This window comes from Mesoplodon densirostris, chromosome 8 (assembly GCF_025265405.1).
Source record: "Mesoplodon densirostris isolate mMesDen1 chromosome 8, mMesDen1 primary haplotype, whole genome shotgun sequence".
Lineage (NCBI taxonomy): Eukaryota > Metazoa > Chordata > Mammalia > Artiodactyla > Ziphiidae > Mesoplodon > Mesoplodon densirostris.
In genome coordinates this window covers 2,353,224-2,371,190 of record NC_082668.1, presented here as the reverse complement: position 1 = coordinate 2,371,190, position 17,967 = coordinate 2,353,224, and the positions used below count along the sequence as shown (strand labels likewise).

Sequence of the window (17,967 nt, the reverse complement as noted above, 5' to 3'; positions counted from 1 at the left end):
ACCCTCCCAAACAGGGGAGATGGGGGGAAGCTGTGCCACCTCCTGCTCAGGGTTCCTGCCGCCTGGTCCTGAGGGTCCCCGCCTTGCTCTCGGGCTGTCTTTGGCGCTGGAGGGGCCCCTCCTCTGGGCGTGGTCCACTCTTCCCGACCTCCCTCCCAGTGCCCACGGGGTGACCCGCCAAGGCCCTGATACGTGCTGCCTGGTTCAGCCAGTTTTATTTAATCCAGGCAAAGTGGCAGAGGATGAAACGCTGGCTTCTCATGCATTTATTGCGCACATTTGACCAAGGAAAGAATACAGCCCAGGAATTTTATTTATGACTCTACCCCCGTGGCTACGCAGTGTCCTCAGTGTCTGCTGTGTCAACCCACAGCCCAGCAGAGGATGTCTGGGTCTGGGGACTGTACCTTCCCGATGTCCTGTGGGTTGGCGCCAGTCAGCAGGTGAGATTGCGTGTGACGATCTTGAGGGTGATGATAAGAATTCACCATTGAGATCTCCGAGAATCCTGCAAACCAGATCGTAAATGCAGCGTAGCCCTGGGGAGGTGGGGTGGGGGGATATTACTGAACGCTGTAGGGTCATTGCCTAAAGGGATCCAAGGTAGTTTTTACATTTTTAAAGCATGTTTGTAATTTTAATTTGCAGTCTTAACTTATAAAAGCTAATGGTTTTCCTGCTAAGACGTAAAATGTGTCGTGAACTTTATTCTAAAGACCAACAGCCTGGCTCCCATGCTTTCCTGCCTGCCTAGACCCTCTCCTGGGATCTGAGTCCCCAGCTGCTAGTGAAATGACATTAAGCCCTGAACCCCTGTAAATATCCAAGGTCACAGCTTTACTTAGTGTTAATTATGCCTTCAACTCAACAATTAAAGTTCCTGAAACTCAAACTAAACTATATCGGCGGGGAGTGTGATTTCCTTCCACATCTTTCTGGTTCACCAGATAGCTTCGATTTTGCTTCTCTGGTCCACAGTACAAGGTATGAGGGAGAATCCAAGTTCCTTCCCAGAAGACGCCATAGGGCTGCTGGTGCTCTGAAGATGAGCACACTGTACACGGAAATCCCTCATCCAACCCTGAGTTCACCTCGCTCAGAATGTGAGAGAGCCAACTTTTAGGCTGTTTTCTGGAGCCAGGGGGATGTTGGGTTGTGTGTACGGCACCCAGGCCACCATTTTGTGTGCAGTTCTGGGTGATGCCCATGAGCTGAACAGGGTGAGCGGGCTGGGAGGCGAGGTGGGGGCAGTGGAAGAGTCATGCGTCTGGTCAGTGGGAACCCAGTTTTCAGCACAGAGCCCCACCAGCAGGAGAAGCTTCCCCGTGAGGGACGTCCCGAGCCAGTCTCCCAGCCACACCTTCTGCTCCTGGAAGTGAAGTGACCAAGGTGACTTCCGGGAAAGAGAAGGAGAGGTGTTTGTCCAGGCAGCCCTGAAAGACCAAATTTGGAGTAAACGCATTAGCAGTGTCCAAGAACATGCTTGGACGAGGACGACACGCCAGGGCAGCGGTGCCAAGAGGACTTTAGTGAAAGGCCAGCTAACAAGAGCCCTGTGGAGCTTTCTTCTGAGCTCAGCGAAGACCCTTCACAAAACCCTGGGCATCGAGCAGCAACACTGCGGGTCCCAACACTGTGGGTCCCTCCAGCACAACGAGCCTCCTGAAGTCACTGTCCCAGCGGAAACTTCACACCAAGGACACCTGCCGCTGTCCTGAGAACCAGGTGGCCCGTCACTTGGAGAGAGGAGAGAAAAGCAGGGGCGGCACCTCGAAGCCGAGTAATAACTCACCTCACCACCCTTGCAGCCGCCATATCATCTCAGTAAAACAGGGTGTGAGCTAGTGAGTGAGACCCCGTTGCTACCAAGTTAACGTGGATTCACGTCGTTGTGTTCACTTTGGTGTTTTGCCCTTAGGGCTGACCTTAATGACCGTTTTTTAAAAGTTCTTTTACACATTCATTCAGTATCTGCCTGTCTGCATCTTTCCCCCCAAAATAGCTTCCCCAGCTGTGATTCTGCTACCTGCCAACCTTCAGGACTCTGTTGCCCACATTTGGAGAAGGTAGTGCAATCAAATGATCAGATGGTCTCCCAGTGACCATCTACAACCTGCTTTTTGTGTCTTGGAGAAACCTTTGCTCAAAAACCTTGCCTTGGCCCTTGGGGCCGACTCAGCGGCACCAACGCTTGGCCCTCTCACTCCCACTTCCCGGACCCTGCGGTTGGGTAGGCTGACTGGTGCCAACCAGTGAACTTCAGGAGGAAGTGGGGGACACTTCAGTCTGTCTTCCACTACCCGAGTGGCTGGAAGGCCACATGCCCGCCAAGGTGCAGCTACAAGGCGGTGGAGACCCTGCCAGCCTGAGTCCTGAGTGCCCTGTGGAGCCAAGCCCCAGCCGGCCTGGATGAGCAGGAACAGCAGAGCAAGGGCCACACATCACCCCGGGAGAGGCGGGACCTTGTCTGCAGTTGCAGCCTCGGCACCCTCGCTCCCACTGAAGCAGCCCTGTGATGAGAGGGAAGACGGTCTGACACCGCAGAGGTCTCTCTCGTGTCCTGGAGCCTCAGACATGGTTACTCTGCTTTGCGAAATGATTGTGTGTGCATTGGGAAAACTGTCTAAACTAAGTTGTTTCAGATTTATTTTGGGAGAAGCTCAATTTTTAAAGGCACTTTTCACTAAAGTTTTTAACATATAAAACTTTTTCAGAGTGTAACCGTGGCTTCATTTATTTGTTTACCAAACGTGAGCCTCTATACCCCAGATTTCCTTGAAGTAACTCCTGTTAGATGTTGAAAGCGTTTGGATTGTTCTGTGCTTCCCCTAAGCGTTATTTGAATTCTTATCTTTGGTTCAAGGTGTATTTGCTGATTTTCAGAGTCCTGCCTCCATTGGGGGTTTTGTTAAAGCTTTCTTCTGTCTGTTAACTTTCCTCCTCTGTATGTGCCTCCAGAGTTGTGTTTTATTTTAAAGTGGATTCAACCTGAATTCTTTAAAACTACACAGAACATCTGTATCTCATCTATTTATTGACAAAGCTTGATTAAAGAGAGTCTAGAAGGGAAGGTGGATTGCTGGATCTAAGATTTAAAGTAGCTGCCGAATCCCTTTATAAACATTGACATCAACACTGCTTTCCATATTCATGGGTCTGTCTCGGCAAAATAAATTACTATAGGATGCTAAGCTGGAGTCCAAATGGTAAATAAAAGCATTAAAAATGGGCAGATTATGCAAGGGTGATTCCCGCTTAAGGAGCGTAGCCTTTGATTTGGTCAGAAATGTGATAGCAAATATTCAGACTTCAGCTACCCTGCTTTGGTCATAACTCCAAGGTCTCATCCCCTGTCTCTGGGTCTTAGCGCTGTTACCTTTCTAATTAAAGTAGTCGTTTCTGGCTTTCAAACTCAGGAGTTGCAATCAATGCAAAAATACAGGGGAGTATTTGGGAAATACACAGCTCTGCTTGTCACATGCGCATCTGTGATTTGCACGACTGACTGTCAGGCTGATTCTTCCAGAAAGGAAGAGACGGGAAGTCTTGGCACTTGAGTGATTGAAAACGTTCTTTTAAGAAGGGGGAGTCCTGTCCGCCTTGGGCAGGTTCCAAGGTACAAAGAGGCTCTTCTCCATCTGCTTTCCAGTGCTCAGCCTTCCCCAGAGCTCCTGGAGCCGTGGAGCTGCACTGAGCAGTCACGCCCAGGAGAGTAGCAGGGTCTGATTGAACTCTGCCCCGAATTCACGCCGACTTCTGTGCGATGGGCCCGTTTGGACCAATGTGACTGCATAACCTCTACCCCCAAACTGTGAATTCAGTAGTTAACGACTGCAGCAGACTCAGGACAGAGGTGACCCTCCTTAGAGAAGGCTGTGGCATTGTGCATATGAGTGTTTGTACATGATATTCGTACGTGGGGGGGGTGTATGTGGTACGTATACACACACGTATATGGGACATGATGGCATGTGTGTATACACACAAATACACCTACTATCCAAGTACCAAAGGGCCTGAAGCCCGTCGGCCCTGCTCCACCCTGTCCACCCCGCCTGCCGGGTCTGCAGCAGAGCTCCACGCACACTGTGTGCGCGATAGATACTAGTTGTTGAGCGGCCGCATTTCAAAGAAAACTCTGCTTGTATTTGTACCGTGAAGTCAGACTACTTGCATCGCTCAGCCGGCAGTGCACAGTCATCCCAAACCCCAGGGAAGCCAGAACGTGTGACATGGAACATGATTCCGTCCCTCGAGCGCCAGTGGCCTCATTTGTAACGCCCCCCATGGATTTCTCAGCACAAGGTGAGCATCCATTACGTGCCAGGTGCTCACTCACCTGGGGCAGGTAGAACCAGCCCACTTTATAGACAGGGGAGACAGGACCAGGCTGCAGGCTCGGCGATGCTGGGCAGCACCGCCTTTGCAGGACGTCCCAGTGTCAGGCATGGTCACAGCCCCGGGGCAGAGGTCAGCGCCTCCCTGTCCGGGCATCCAGGGAGGGGCTTTGTTTGCTCTCAGATGCTTTGCTCCGGCAGCTCCCATCTTAGGAGGGGGCTCCGAAGAGCCAGTGGTTCCACGAAGCCTGTAGAAAAGAGGGGACACATGGTGTCACCGCACAATCTAGGACATGGGGTCCCACTGAGGTTTGCTTCCAGAAATGCGCGTACACACACGGGCGGTCGCTTCTCATTTGTGCCGTCTTCTGTGGCTGTGTGGGAAAATACAGAATAATTCAGGGTTTTCTTTTTTCCTACTCAAAAATATTTTGAAAACACAATACATTCCGTAAGATTTATTTGAGTCTGCTGTAATTTATAAATGTGGGATTTCAATCCAGGAAATTTGAACTTTTAAAAATTGAGCAATAATGAAAGTATTTCTGTATCTCTTTACTTGGCCCTGGGGGCCGAGAGCCGTCTGGGATGAGGGCGTGACTCTAAACTCTTGTGTGGAAGCCAAGGCCAAGAAGGCCCCTGAGAGTACCTGTCCCCCAAGACCTGCCCTTCCCAGACTGGACTGCTCCGTCCCCAGGGTCAGTCCGCACGGGGTGGGGGGGGTTACCAGTGGGCTGATAAGAGTCTCATACTAAGTGAAGTAAGACAGAGAAAGACAAATATTATGTGATATCACTTATATGTGGAATCTAAAACAAATGAGGCAAATGAACTTATTTACAAAACGGAAACAGACTCACAGACACAGAAAACAAACTTACGGTTACCAAAGGGGAAAGCAGGGTCTGGGAGGAGGGATAAATTAGGAGTTTGGGATTAACAGATACGCACTACTATGTATAAAATAGATAAACAAGGACCTACTGCATAGCACAAGGAACGATATTCAGTATCTTGTAAGAACCTGTAATGGAAAAGAATCTGAAAAAGAGTAGATATATATAAAGAATATATATGTGTATTACTGGATCACCAGTTTGCTGTATACCAGAAACTAACAGAACATTGTAAATCAACTGTATGTCAATTAAAAAGAACAGAGTCTATCGCCCACATTCACAGGTCCTTTTAGGTTCAGTGCAAACAAAGGAGCCCTTAGATTTGTGTATTGCGAAATTAGAAGTTTGAATCTCAAAAAGCAAATGGTTGGGAATTACAGCTCTTTGTTGGAAGGAGGGTGATGGATGCCTTTTTTAGGAGGAAATACCTAACGCTTTTTCCAGAGGCGACACCAACTCCAGGTGCTTTGAAGATCAGCAGGGTAACATTGACCTTATCCGGTGGATGGGGACCCCCGGTTGATCCTCTTCGGCTGACAGCGGACCCCCCTGTTAATGCCCCCGGGACCCCACTCCCTCGCTGCCAGCAGCCGGAACATCTGTACGAGATTCTTCACAGACTTAGCTCGGGGCTTGCTGGCGTGAACTTGACTTCTGTTTCTGTGTCTGCTGCCCCTGGGGCTTGAGGGCTCCCAGGTGTCAGCTAGGGGTAAGAGGAGAGTCCATCAGATGTCCTTCCCCTGGCAGGTCTACAGGGTGAGCGAGCAAGGGTGTCGGCTTCACCCGCCAGCGGGAGGCCATGTTTGTGAGCAGCGCGTGGAAGCCCAGCGAGAAGACACAGGAGCCACAGGCCAGGGGGTCGCCCTCTCGCTGGGGCCGGGAGCTGGCGGACAGGGCCTGCGGGCTGCCTGGGAGGGGCGACCAGTCTAGGAACCCCGAGTTCTCTCTGCGTTTGCCCTGAGACACCTGCGCGCCTGTCCTGGGGCCCATCAGGTGTCTTTCCGTTGGAGTTAGTGGCCCCTGGGGGCAGGGGGCCAGGCTGTGCAGGAGGGGCTGGATTCTTGCAAGTGCGAGAGGTGCCGTTTAACAGCCGGGCTTGTTCGTGGACCGCTTGCCGTCTCTCTGCCATTTACCTACTAAGTGGACCGTCCGTTCACTCCCCTTCCCCTTCAGCGCTCATCGGCCGTTAAACACGCACGTTCAGTTTTACTTCACCACATGCCGGGGTGTTGACTGGCCCCCGTGGAACCCATCCCAAGGCCACTGTGCACACCTTTCCTCGGGACCCCGGGGCTGGCCTCTGCCAGGAGGGTCAGTGCTTTCCCACCTCAGCCCTGGCCGCTCACAGCCGCGTGGCCGGGCTGGCTGGGGGTCACTCACTCACCCCGTCCTGCTTCTGTGAGCTAGTTTTACCCGAACCCCTGAGGCCCTTCCACGCTTGAGTGTGGGCTGGTCGATTTCTAAGTATGATGTTTCCCAACAGAGATCAGTTTTACTCAGGTGGTGCTGAGGTTTGAGAATAGGAAATGGGCTAAAAGTAACTGAATCCAGAGCTTGGGAAGCAAAAGGCCTTGCCGAAGGGGTGGGTTAGCCCAGCCCCTGGCTGGTCTCCGGAAAGCTGGGATATTCCTGTGCCTAGAAGGACATCCTCCCGCCAGGGCCCCCTGCGTGCTGTTGGTTTGTCAAAATCAATCCCATATCTCAAGAGGCTGCCAAAATCGGGGTTCCCAGAGATGGGTAGGACGGGGGATCGGGTCCTAGTAGGATTCTTAGTAAGGTTTTTGCATTCTTCTGGATGTGCACACCTATATGCATAATATTTCAAAAGTAGCATATTTTTTTTCCGGGTGGTCGGAAAAAAGAGGGCCCAATAAAATAGATTTAGGCGCAGTTATTTCTGTAAACCATTTTGCATTTTAAAAATTGCCTACTTTTCTGAGATGAATTGGGGAGCTAAACGCTGGCAGTAGTCAGGCAGAGGTCATCGTCACCACTGATGCATTCCTGGACACAGTGTTTCTGTCCCCCACTTTCCATCGTTTGTGGGCAATGTTCCTTTGCATTTCCCAGCCTGTGCTCCCCCGTGAGAGATGGGGCGGCCCGCTCTGAAGACAGCGGGAGTCTGGCTTTCATTCCCAGCTCTCTCTCTGCTCTGTGAGCCGACGGCTTTGCAGCCTCTCCAGGCCTGGGTGTGTTTATGTTGAAGATGTGGAAATGAGGGCAGAATCCATGTAGGAAGCCAGTTCCTGGCACGCTCACTGTCCTCCAAACGTGCAGAAGACTGCTCCCAGCCAGCCCAGCCCCCACTGTACTGGACCTGCCCTCCCCAAGGTCACCTGCTGACCACCCCTGTGGCCAGGTGCAGGTCCGAGCTCTCCCCTGCGATGCAGTCCTCCCGCCAGCCTGGGGCGCTACCGGCCAGCTCCAGCGGCCTCTTCCAGATGGTTCGCGCTCAGCCTCCCCACCTCCCCTGAAAGTGTGACCCTAAAGGCATGCAACCCCCAGTTCTGCCCCCGACGGGAGGCACAGAGATGGAGAATGAGGCCCGGGTTTGGGATCCAGAGGTCTGGGTCCAAATCCTAGCAAAGCACGGTACCCTCATTCCTTCCAAGGGGAGGGTCTTGCTCATAAGTCTGAAGCCCCCAACCCTCTTCTGGGGTTCCAAGCCGCACATCCTGCTGAGTGAACTTAACCTTCAAGGTGTCATGAAAGCACTGACAACTCAGCCCGACCCGCACTAGTCTTTTTCCCCACAAAAGCGCCTCTCTCGTGACCCCCATTTAGTCCCTGGGGTCACAACCCCTCCTGTTGCCCGAGCTGGACCCTCGGTCACCGCTCACCTCTTGCTGATTCTCCAGCGCTGCTGCGTCTCCCCAGGGTCCTCAGCCCTTTCCTCCTGGACCACAAGGGGGGGCCGCCCCGTCCTGGCATCCTGGGGGCCGCCCCGCCATTATCTCGGGAGAGCCCAGCTCATCCTGCCGTGCACTGCTTAGTACCCCTTCCATTGCCTCCCCACTGCTCTGTGGGTCCTGCCCATCTCTGCCCACCCAAAGTTGCCTTCACCATTACCCCAAATCCTCACCTTCAGCCCACCTCGCATGTGCCCGTGCACCCTCGCCTCTGCCCACGAGGCCCTTCCCCCTTCCCGCCCAGGACCAGACTCCTTGAAGACCCAGCGCCGGCCCCTGATCCCGTGAAGAGCTCCCCGAAGCCCTGGAAACTTAATCGTCACATTCTCTGTGCTTTTATTATGTGCCTTTTCATACTTTTATGATAACATTTCTTACATTTTGCTATAATTATTTGTTTGTATTTATTTTATTTATTATTTTTTTGTGTGGTACGCGGGCCTCTCACTGCCGTGGCCTCTCCCGTTGCGGAGCACAGGCTCTGGACGCACAGGCTCAGCGGCCATGGCTCACGGGCCCAGCCGCTCCGCGGCGGCATGTGGGATCTTCCCGGACCGGGGCACGAACCCGTGTCCCCTGCATCGGCAGGCGGACTCTCAACCACTGCGCCACCAGGGAAGCCCTTTGTTTGTATTTTAAAGTAAAATAATTGTAGACCTTTACATACCTATATTATACCTTCATTAGAACACATTACATTTTTGTTGCAATAATGTATTTTATTGTCTGTCCCCAAGTGAACTATGAACTGGTTGAGGACAGTGGGCCTGTCCTCCTCATCGTCACAGGCCAACATCCGGCAGGACACCTGACGTCAGAAAACCTTCAGTTAACGTTCTCTCAAGCTGGTGCTGCCGTCACTGGGACCCTTGTATCTTCAGATACTCATTTGTCAAATGTGCAAAGACATTTATTAACTCGGTGCCCCCAGGTTTGGACCCGAGTGAAGGGTGTTGTGGGCATGAAGTCGGTCATGAGAGAGGAGGGATTTCCAGCCCAGGGCTTAGCTGACCTGAGTTCTGCTGGTGATTCTGCACCTGCCTGGTGACTTGGGATAAGTCACTCCCAACCCCAGGCCCCCATCGCCTCATCTCCGAAATGATGTCGTTGGATCGACCATCCTTCAAGGCACCTCCTGCACCTCCAGCCTGAAATGGGGCGCCTGCAGGGTGACTGTTTACTCCACCCTCTAACACTCATGCGTTTTATTTGGAAGCTGAATGTAGTGACATCTGGAGAAATCGTACTTCACCAGTTAAGCTAGTTCCTGGGGTTGGAGGCCTGTGGACCAGGAAGAGGCTGCATCCTCCTCGTCTCTGGTTCCTCGGGACTGCTCGCCCTCACTGCCTCTGAAACGTGGGAGAACCCTTTGCAGCGTCGCGTGACTCATGGAGAAGAAACGGGACGGTCTCCCTCCGAGGCAGTGCTGAGGATGGGTCCGTGGGGACCCCTGGCCTTCCTGTCGCAGCTCCCCTGGGAACTGAGCAGGGATGGCCCTGGGGAGTCTCGGGCTGCCGGGGGTGCGCTCTGCAGGGCGGTCTCTCCAGGCAGTGACATTGGGAGGCCCCAAGTAGGAGGGACCTGCCTGGACGCCCAGCGGCAAGCATGCCCCCTCCCCAGCCTGTTCTCAGGGCTCCTTCCCCATGGCAGACAGGTCACTGCAGACATAGCCTGAGTCACTGAAGCCAGGCCCAAGCCGGGGCCCGGGAAAGAGACAGAGAGAGGGAGGGAGGGAGGAGGAGAGAGCGCTGTTTCCACTTCCAAGTGGACGTGAAGTTCTTGGTCCCCTGGAGGAGCAAGGCCAACAGCTCCCCTGCAAGCCACCAGGGAGCCATAGAAAAGTCCTGGCATCGTAAACGCGGTCATTCCGAAGAGGATTCCTCTTTCTCACTCACGGCGGGCTGGCCGGGGTCAGACGTCTGAGTCGTGGAGCTTGGAGAGAGGGGCCACCTGTCCTCACCCTCCTCACCCTTCCACTGACCCCAGACCCTGAACAGGGCAGGGGCCCCTGGCATGTGGCGTCTGCAAGCAGGGGGCTTGTCTGGGACACAGAGAGGGGGCAGAGAGCACAGGGGGCGTCAGTGGCTCCAGCACAGATGGGCACGGCCCCTCTGGAGCCCACAGCCTGCGCCGGTGTCCGGGCAGCAGCCCTGAATGTCACGCTCGAGCTGAACGCGCAGGTCCTGGAATCTTCTGAGGTCCCGGCAGAGCTGAGAGGAGCAGACAGTGCCTCAGGCCTCCCCGCGGGGCAGCAGAAGCCCCTCCACCCTCTGGGCGTCCTGGGAGCTCTGTGGTATGGTGGTGGGATACCTCCCACCCAGCCGTTCCCGGGAAAGCAGGACTGCCCAGAAGGGATGGGCCAGGCCCCGGCAGAGAAGCTCCGGGTCTTAACTCTGGCCCCATTTGCCACCTCCTTGCCGCTCACTGGCCTAATGAGACTCACATGGCTGCAGCCTCCGTCCCACTCTTTAACAGAGGGCCCAGGGGCCTGTAAAGAGAGACCAGAGCGTCCTGCCTTCCCAGCCGCTGCTTGGTTCAGGGACCACTTACAGCCCCCTAAAGGGCAGGGACTCCGCAGGGGGAGGGGAGGACCGGGCGAGGGAGGGAGGTGGGACAGCCGTCCAGAGGAACCTTGTAAAAACGCAACAATCTCACAAGCCCACTGCTTCCTGCTTTACATTTGCGGGGAGAGGAAGCAGTTTGCCTTTTGTCTGTCCCTCCTTCACCCCACAGGGATATGTCCTTAAACTTCCCCTTTGAAAATCAAGTCGCAGTTAAAGAGAGTCCAGCCTACGGGAGGATGGCTCCGGGCTCCCTCCTGCCAGTTCTAGGTTTTAGAAGTGGATTCCCAAATAGTCACTGGGGCGGGGTCCGTTGTGTCGTTTGGCATTGCCACTTCTCTACCCTTCTGACCCTTGGGGCTTCCAGGCCCGGCTCACAGCCAGGAGAGGTGCCCAGAGGCCACAGGGAGGGAGGGGGCCTGAACTGGGAGGACAGAGGGCCCCCATGTGCAGGGGCGGCTGGGCCCCCGCCTCTCTGATCGCCCAGGTGAGCCTGGCACCTGCCCCGGCAGGCCTCGGCCGCTGGTGCCTAAGGGAGGGGGTCCTGTTTACACGCTCTCCCGTTATCCAGGCCTGATTGGAGCTTGCTGCTCAGAGCTTCGCGTTCTCTCCAACGAAAGCAAACCCGCTCTTTCCTCACGTCCCTGGACAAGCATTTGTCACAGAAACTGCCTCGGGGCAAGCGGCTCTGGGGGAACGAGCTATGTTCTGGCCACCCGCTGGCGCTGCCCATCCTGGCCAGGCCAGCAGGCGGCAGGGAGGCGTCCAGCGCCTGCCTGCATCCAGTGCCCCATGGTCTCTTCAAATCCCCTACCCAGAGGGAAGAAGAAAACCCGTCCAGCTGAGTGGGTGATCCTTCCAAGACTCTCTGCAGGGGCTGTCGCTGGCACCCCTGCTGCCCGCGCATTCAGGTGGGTGATCATCAAGGTGCAGCCAGACAAGCTGGGCACGGGTTGGCTGCACAGCTGTGTCCACTGTGTGCCCCGGGCGGGCCCCGGCGGGTCTCTGTGTCTGGGGCTCCCAGGCAGGATTGTAGCGGCTGGCACAGCCTCAGGGCCTGGCTGCCCGCGGGGGCCCTGCCCCCGGCAGGGAGCATCATGAAGCTGGAATTCTTGTTTCTCCACCCAGCCACGTGCCCCTGGCAGTCACAGCCCATCTCAGCCGCAGTTCATGTCTCTGAACAGGGATGCGGATGATGTAGGCTGCGCAGGATCACCCACTTCTTCCTGCTCGGGGAGCATCTCCGGAGAACTGGGGTTTTGCCAGCGTGCAGGTGCTGATTCTTCAGTTCCGGGCGAGACCGGCGGTCTGCATTTCTCACTGGCTTCCGTGTGTTGCCGATCCTGCTGGTCTTGAGGAGCAGAAGCGTAGAATGCACGGGAGTCCGAGTGCGTCACAGAGCGCGGGTGTTACAGGGAGCCCGGGGCTCCTGGTCACCTGGGTGACCTTCACCTCTGCTGTCTGTCTGACCTCCTCATTGTAGTCCCTCTTGCAGCCGGTATTTATTGAGCACCTACTGTGTGCCAGGCGCTGCTCCAGACCCTGGCGACCCAGCTGGGGAAGAGTAGCGCCCTGCCCTCTTGGGACAGAAAGAGCGTTGACCACAAGCATCTTACCTGTTTGTCTGGTTTGCAGTGGGGAGATTGTTAGATCATGTGTTGCCATGCCTGCAGAGACAGAGCCCAAGCTGCTTTTCATCTGATGGAAGACGTTTCCTAGTAGTGTTTCCCGGAAGCGGGACCTGACAGGTGTATTTCCTGAGGTCTTAAATGCCTCATGTTTCTTTCCCTCCCCACGGGGTCCATGGATTCTTGGGGAACAGAGCTCCGGGGATGCCGTTCTTCTCCATAGAAACTCTGGGCGTCCTGGAATTGTCAGTTCGCAGGTGGTATGAGCACAGGGGAAGTCACCCCAGTCTGGTTCTTTTTTGTTTCTTTTTATGTCTGGAAGCCTGTAGGAAGTTTTCTCTAGTCTTAGAATCCAGAACTCTGTGATGTGGCTCGGTTGCTTGTCTTGTTGGGTTTCGTTTCCAGAACTCGGTGTTCCTTTTAATCCGAAACCCTCGATCTTTTTTGAGCGTGGGGTCTCTTCCGTCGGTATCTCTCCTGTGACTGCGTCCGCTTCCTCCTTTCCACATACCTTGTCTTTTTGCTCAGATGACGGGAGATTCCATGAGTCAGTCTCCAATTCATTAATGTTTTTTCATCAGTGTCTATTTTGCTTCTCTTATTTAAAAAAATGTCTACTAATATCCTTTTTGTGATTTCCAAGAGCCCTTTTCCTGTCTCCTGGTTGTTCATGCTCTTTCAAAACAGCATATTCTCATTTTATCCACACACACTCCTCTGGCTTCTCCCAAGATGATAATTTCCGCTGTTTTGAAAGTCGGATCCCCATTCACTGGGCTGTCTGTGTGGTGCTCAGCTTGGCAGTTTCCCCGCTGTGGTCCTCAGTTGCCTGATGTGAATCATCGTTGGTTTTCTACTCGTATTCACGGCACGTTTTGTTGGTGATACGAAGTTGGTTCTGTCCTCCGAACCACTCTTGGCAGCTGTGTTCAAACGGTCAGGAGGCTGTGGGCAGCCTCGGCCAGGGGATAGAGGGCCCCCGTTGAAAAACAGTGCAGGACAAACACCAAAGAGGGAGGGGGGCTGGCCCGTGCAGAATGGGCGAGACCCACCAGGGAAGGTGGCAGCTCTCCACCCCTGGGTCCATCACTGCTCATCTCCCCCTGACACGTTCCACCCCTGCCCCTGCACAGTGTACCTGGGAGCCCAGGTGTCCAGGGTCTTTGCTGTAGGCGTAGTGAACGGGAGGAGGGGGCAGCGGGGGCAGCCTGACAGGGGAACCCCTTCCAGTGAGCTGGGCAGTGCCTGGGGCCTGTGGAGGCAAAGATGCTTCTACTTTTCATGCTGCAGGGGCAGTGAGAGCTGGCACAACGCCCTGAATGTCTGCCCTGTGCTGGGGACCGTGGCCACGCCCCCGGGCTGCTGCGAACAGGTCCTGGCCTCCTGACCCTCCCCTTCTGCCCCCCACTGTCCGCTGGCAGAGCCTCAGGTGTGCGCACGTGTGCATGCGTGTGCTGTATCTGACCAGGAGGCATTTCACATCTGTGATCCTCTCCCTCCACCCTTATTCCTCACCCTTCCCTTCTGGTTGCAGAGTCTTAGCGGCACTTCCTCTAAAAAAGTTGTCACTGTCTACCCTGAGCTCTAGTTGTTTATAAACATGTGACTCCTCCCCCGCTAGATTGCTCTGATTCACCTCTGGGCTTTTTAAACAGCTAACAGCGTTCCTGGCACATGAAAGATGCTCAGTACATGTTGGAAAGATAGATGGATGGATGGATAGATGGATGGATGGAAGGGTGGATTGGTAGATGGATGGTGGGTGAATAGAAAGAAGGAAGGGAAGAAAGGAGGGAGGGAGGAAGGATGGTGGGTGGAGGGATGGGTGGACGATGGTGGGTGGATGGACGGGTGGGTGGGTGGATCAGTGAATGGATGGAAGGCCTTAAAACGAGTGCTTCCCTCTTAAGCCCGCCCCTGCCTCACTTCCTGGAGAGCTCTGTTGATGTGCCCCTCCCTGTGTCAGGCCCTAGGGATACAGATTTGAATAAGACCCTCTGTTGCTTCTCAGTGCCCAAGGGTCCGGCGTGGGTGAGAGAGGAGGACGGCCACCCCCTCAGTCCAGCCGCTGCCCGGCCTCTCTGCCTGCCCCCGCTTCCTGGCCTGGCAGACAGACGCAGAGTGAACCGTGTACAGGACACACGCACACGGTTTCAGGTGGCTCTCACACGCGGGAGGCTGTCGGGGCCCCAGATGTTTTTCATTTGTGGCTGAGAACGCCGCCCATGTCAGCAGACACAGCTGGGGTCAGGGTGACATCAAGGCGGTCGGCCCCGAAGGCTCTCGGTCAGAAAGACTAATGAACCTGCCGCTCGCTCCTGCCCAAGCCCTGGGCCCCGCAGGCATGTGGAGTGAACCCTGAAACCTGCGCTCCTGGGGGCGGCCCTGTCGTTTCTGGCTTTCCACGGATGATGCTGTATTTCCCCTCGGAGGGCTGGCGCAGCTCATATATCAAAAACTGCTGTAATTGTTTCCTCCCACTGAGGAAGGCTTCCATTTAGCTTTCTCTAGCTGCCCCCCTTATTAATTATCTAATTACAACCACATTCTCCAAGAGAGAGCAGCCTTTGACTTTCTGCCCAGGACCACTTAAAAAGGCTTACATATTTGGAGTGCTCTGAACTTGAAAAAAAAGAAGTGCATGTGTGTTTCCACGCACTGGAGTTTTACGGAAAATGTGTCTTCGCCTTTGCAGAGCTTTGTCTTGGGGCAGTAAAGGTTTCTAGAGTTCCCTGATCAGCTGGGCTTCAGTGTGGGGCTCGGGGTTCCACGGGGAGGGAGCTGGGGGCGCAGGAGGTCAAGGCACATGCCTTGTGCTGCCCCTGCCCAGTGGCGTCAGGCCACACACCCCCCCGCCCCCCCCCCCCACACACATACTGTCAATTCGGGGTTGGCTGCAGGCTGGCTGGGTGTGCTGTAGAACTGGGTCCTGCAGGACTGGGCAATCAGCAGTCCACGGCCCCAGAACAGCAGGCGACAGGCCAGCAGCTGCCCCAGCCACGAGCTGCCTCCTTGGAGTGAGGTGAGGGCCCCACTGTGCTCATACCCAGGCCCTTCAGCATCCATGTGTGGGACCTTTCCAGCGCGTGCTGAGGTCCTTGGCCAGGTGCTTGTGCCCAGTGATATCCCCGGGGCCCTCCCGCTGTCCCCACTGCGGAGACTTACGACCTTGGCTTACAGAGGCTGCGTCACTCACTCTGTGGTCTGGTGGTCGGACACCCTGGCCTGGATCTTCCCTCCAGCACGTTTTCTCGAGCACGCCTGTGGGCGCAGATGGCAGCCCCTGAGGTCCTGAGTTCGGGGCCCTGCCCGCTGGGTCCGCCCGGCACACACCCCCTCCCTCTGCGACATCACTTGGCCCTCCTCCTCCCCGTCAGCAACAAGCTTCACTCCCCAGCAGGAAGGCAGTGGTGTTTCTGGTAGAGCGTAGCCTTTGTCACTTGAATTGGTTCTTGGGAGCCTCACTGGCCAGGTCCCGTGGGAGGTGGTGGAGGTGGGGGTGAGGGGCTCCGGAGACGGCGGCTGGAAGCTGGCCCCAGAGCGACATTTTGATCGACCCACCTTTGCTTTATGGATCAATTGCATGAGCTCCAGGGCCTTGTGGGGCTGGGGATTCGACAGTTGTGTATCTTGATCGCACTGGAGGGTGCCAGAATCCACAGGTGATGAAATTGCCTGGTGCATGCGCACAGACACACACACACACACACACACACGCACCTGGGTACAACCTCCTCCCACCCCAACACACACACACATGCACCTGGGTACGACCTCCTCCCACCCCCAACACACACACACACACACACACCTGGGTACAGCCTCCTCCCACCCCAACACAAACACACACACACCTGGTACAACCTCTTTCCACCCCCGACACACACACACACACACACACATGCACCTGGGTACGACCTCCTTCCACCCCCGACACACACACACACACACACACACACGTACGAGTGAGGTGTGAATAAGCCCTCGTACTGTGCCGAGGTCCCTCATCTGTTTGTGATGGTTCACGAGACTAGTGCAGGGTGATACCAGTGGAGGAAACCAGGTGAGAGGTGCATGCGACCTCCCTGTACATGTTTGTTTTGCGTTTGTCTGTGAATCTGTAGTTTTTTCAAAAGCACAGCTGTAGAAATTCATCCCCCTCTGACAGTTCCTGCCCAGCGGCCGTCCCATTTCTCTGCGTCCTCGCCCCCACCCCTCCGCAGCTGGCTTGGCTCGCACTGCTGTCCCGACGCCCCTGCAGCCGCCTCTCCCCAGCACCCCGTCGCCTTCCATGGGGGACTGCTCTTCTCCATGAGAGGTCCACTAGGGAGCGTCTCACGCACGGGGTCAGCACCGCCCTGCAGGGCACCTTGGGGGGCAGGCTTTGGTGGGCACAGCAGACAGGAGATCCGGCCCTTGGGGTCTGGGTGCAGCCGGAGAGGGCGGAGGTGGGGAGGGAAGGGGGAGCTCCAGGCCTGGCCTGGGTCCCTGGGGGCAGTGGCCTGCAGGTGCCCAGTGGCCCTGACTACTGGTCACCTGTCCAGCTTCTGCCAGGGCAGACAGGGAGCAGACGGGTATCAGAGCGGCTCGCACCTGTCCCGTCCCGTCCGGGGGCCCCTGAATGAGGGTGGTCCCCGGACACCGAGCGATGCAGCGGCTTCTCAACCTCCCTCTACCTTGTTTTCCAGACTGTCCCGCGGGGCTGAGTGCACGTGGAACTGGGGTGCATCCGAGTCTGTAACTTCTGAAACCCGAATGACCTCCGGGAAACCCCCCCTCTCAGTGCTCCAGCACGGTGCCTAGACAAGGGCACGGCGACAGACCCCGGACCGCACGGCCCCCTCCCCGAGATGGTCCCCGCAGAGGAAGTGGCGCTCATGGTGCTTCTTGCCGGTGACATGTTCATTGCCGTCCTCGCCACTGCCTGAGGGTGGGAACAGACCCAGGCCTGGGTTTTATTTTTTTATTTTTATGTTTTGAGGGGGCGGGGATTTATTCTTTCTGAAAAATGCTAAATTCAGGAACACATTTACAAGGATTTTGGATTTGTATTTCCCTCTAAGTGCCTTTTTTTCGTGTATATTTTTAAAAAAATAAGCCAGAAATGCCTTCCTGTACAATTCTGTTTAAACTGGACCAAGGCTCTCAGAAAAAGAACCTCGAGCTCCCTTCCACCCCCAAGCCCCTGCATGATTGTTTCAAGGAAGCCTGGAATTCTTCTCACTTCTCCCCTTTCTCTTTCTCCATGATTTGCTCAGCTAACCTTTTTTTTTTTTTTTTCTGTTTCAGTGTATATGTTGCTTATTTGTTTTATTTATTGAGATATTTTTAACAAGCTCAGTGACTGCAACGTGGCTGTGTATACTCCTCCCTCCCAGGAACAATAAAGACGTCTTTGCAGTCCTGGTCTTCCGTCTCTTCTTTTCTCTACTTTGCAACACGAGAAAGGGCCTGAGAAAGTTGGGACGGGTTGCAAAAATAACTATCATTATTTTCTGGAGACCAGAAAGGATGTGAGACATTTTATAGCATACATAGCATACATGATTGTAGAACTTTCTAGAAACTACCAACACTAATGCAGTTGAGAGTGTTAACAGACCCAGGCCTGGGAAAGCAGGTGAGGTTGGCCG

The 17,967-nt window shown here is 55.0% G+C and overlaps 1 protein-coding gene across 2 annotated transcripts in view; it reads left to right on the top strand.

Moving 5' to 3' along the window:
- TWIST2 (twist family bHLH transcription factor 2) overlaps positions 1 to 17,734 on the top strand; it is a 50,530-nt gene extending 32,796 nt beyond the window's left edge. The window contains exons 1-3 of one of the 2 annotated variants that reach the window (XR_009533195.1): positions 10,017 to 10,438; positions 11,278 to 11,617; positions 17,023 to 17,734. The gene's annotated coding sequence lies outside the window, so the exon portion shown is untranslated. Of the gene's footprint in view, positions 1 to 10,016; positions 10,439 to 11,277; positions 11,618 to 17,022 lie in introns of those variants that run through there. The other variant, XM_060106548.1, reaches the window with a different exon arrangement.
- The last annotated feature ends 233 nt before the right edge of the window (positions 17,735 to 17,967 follow it).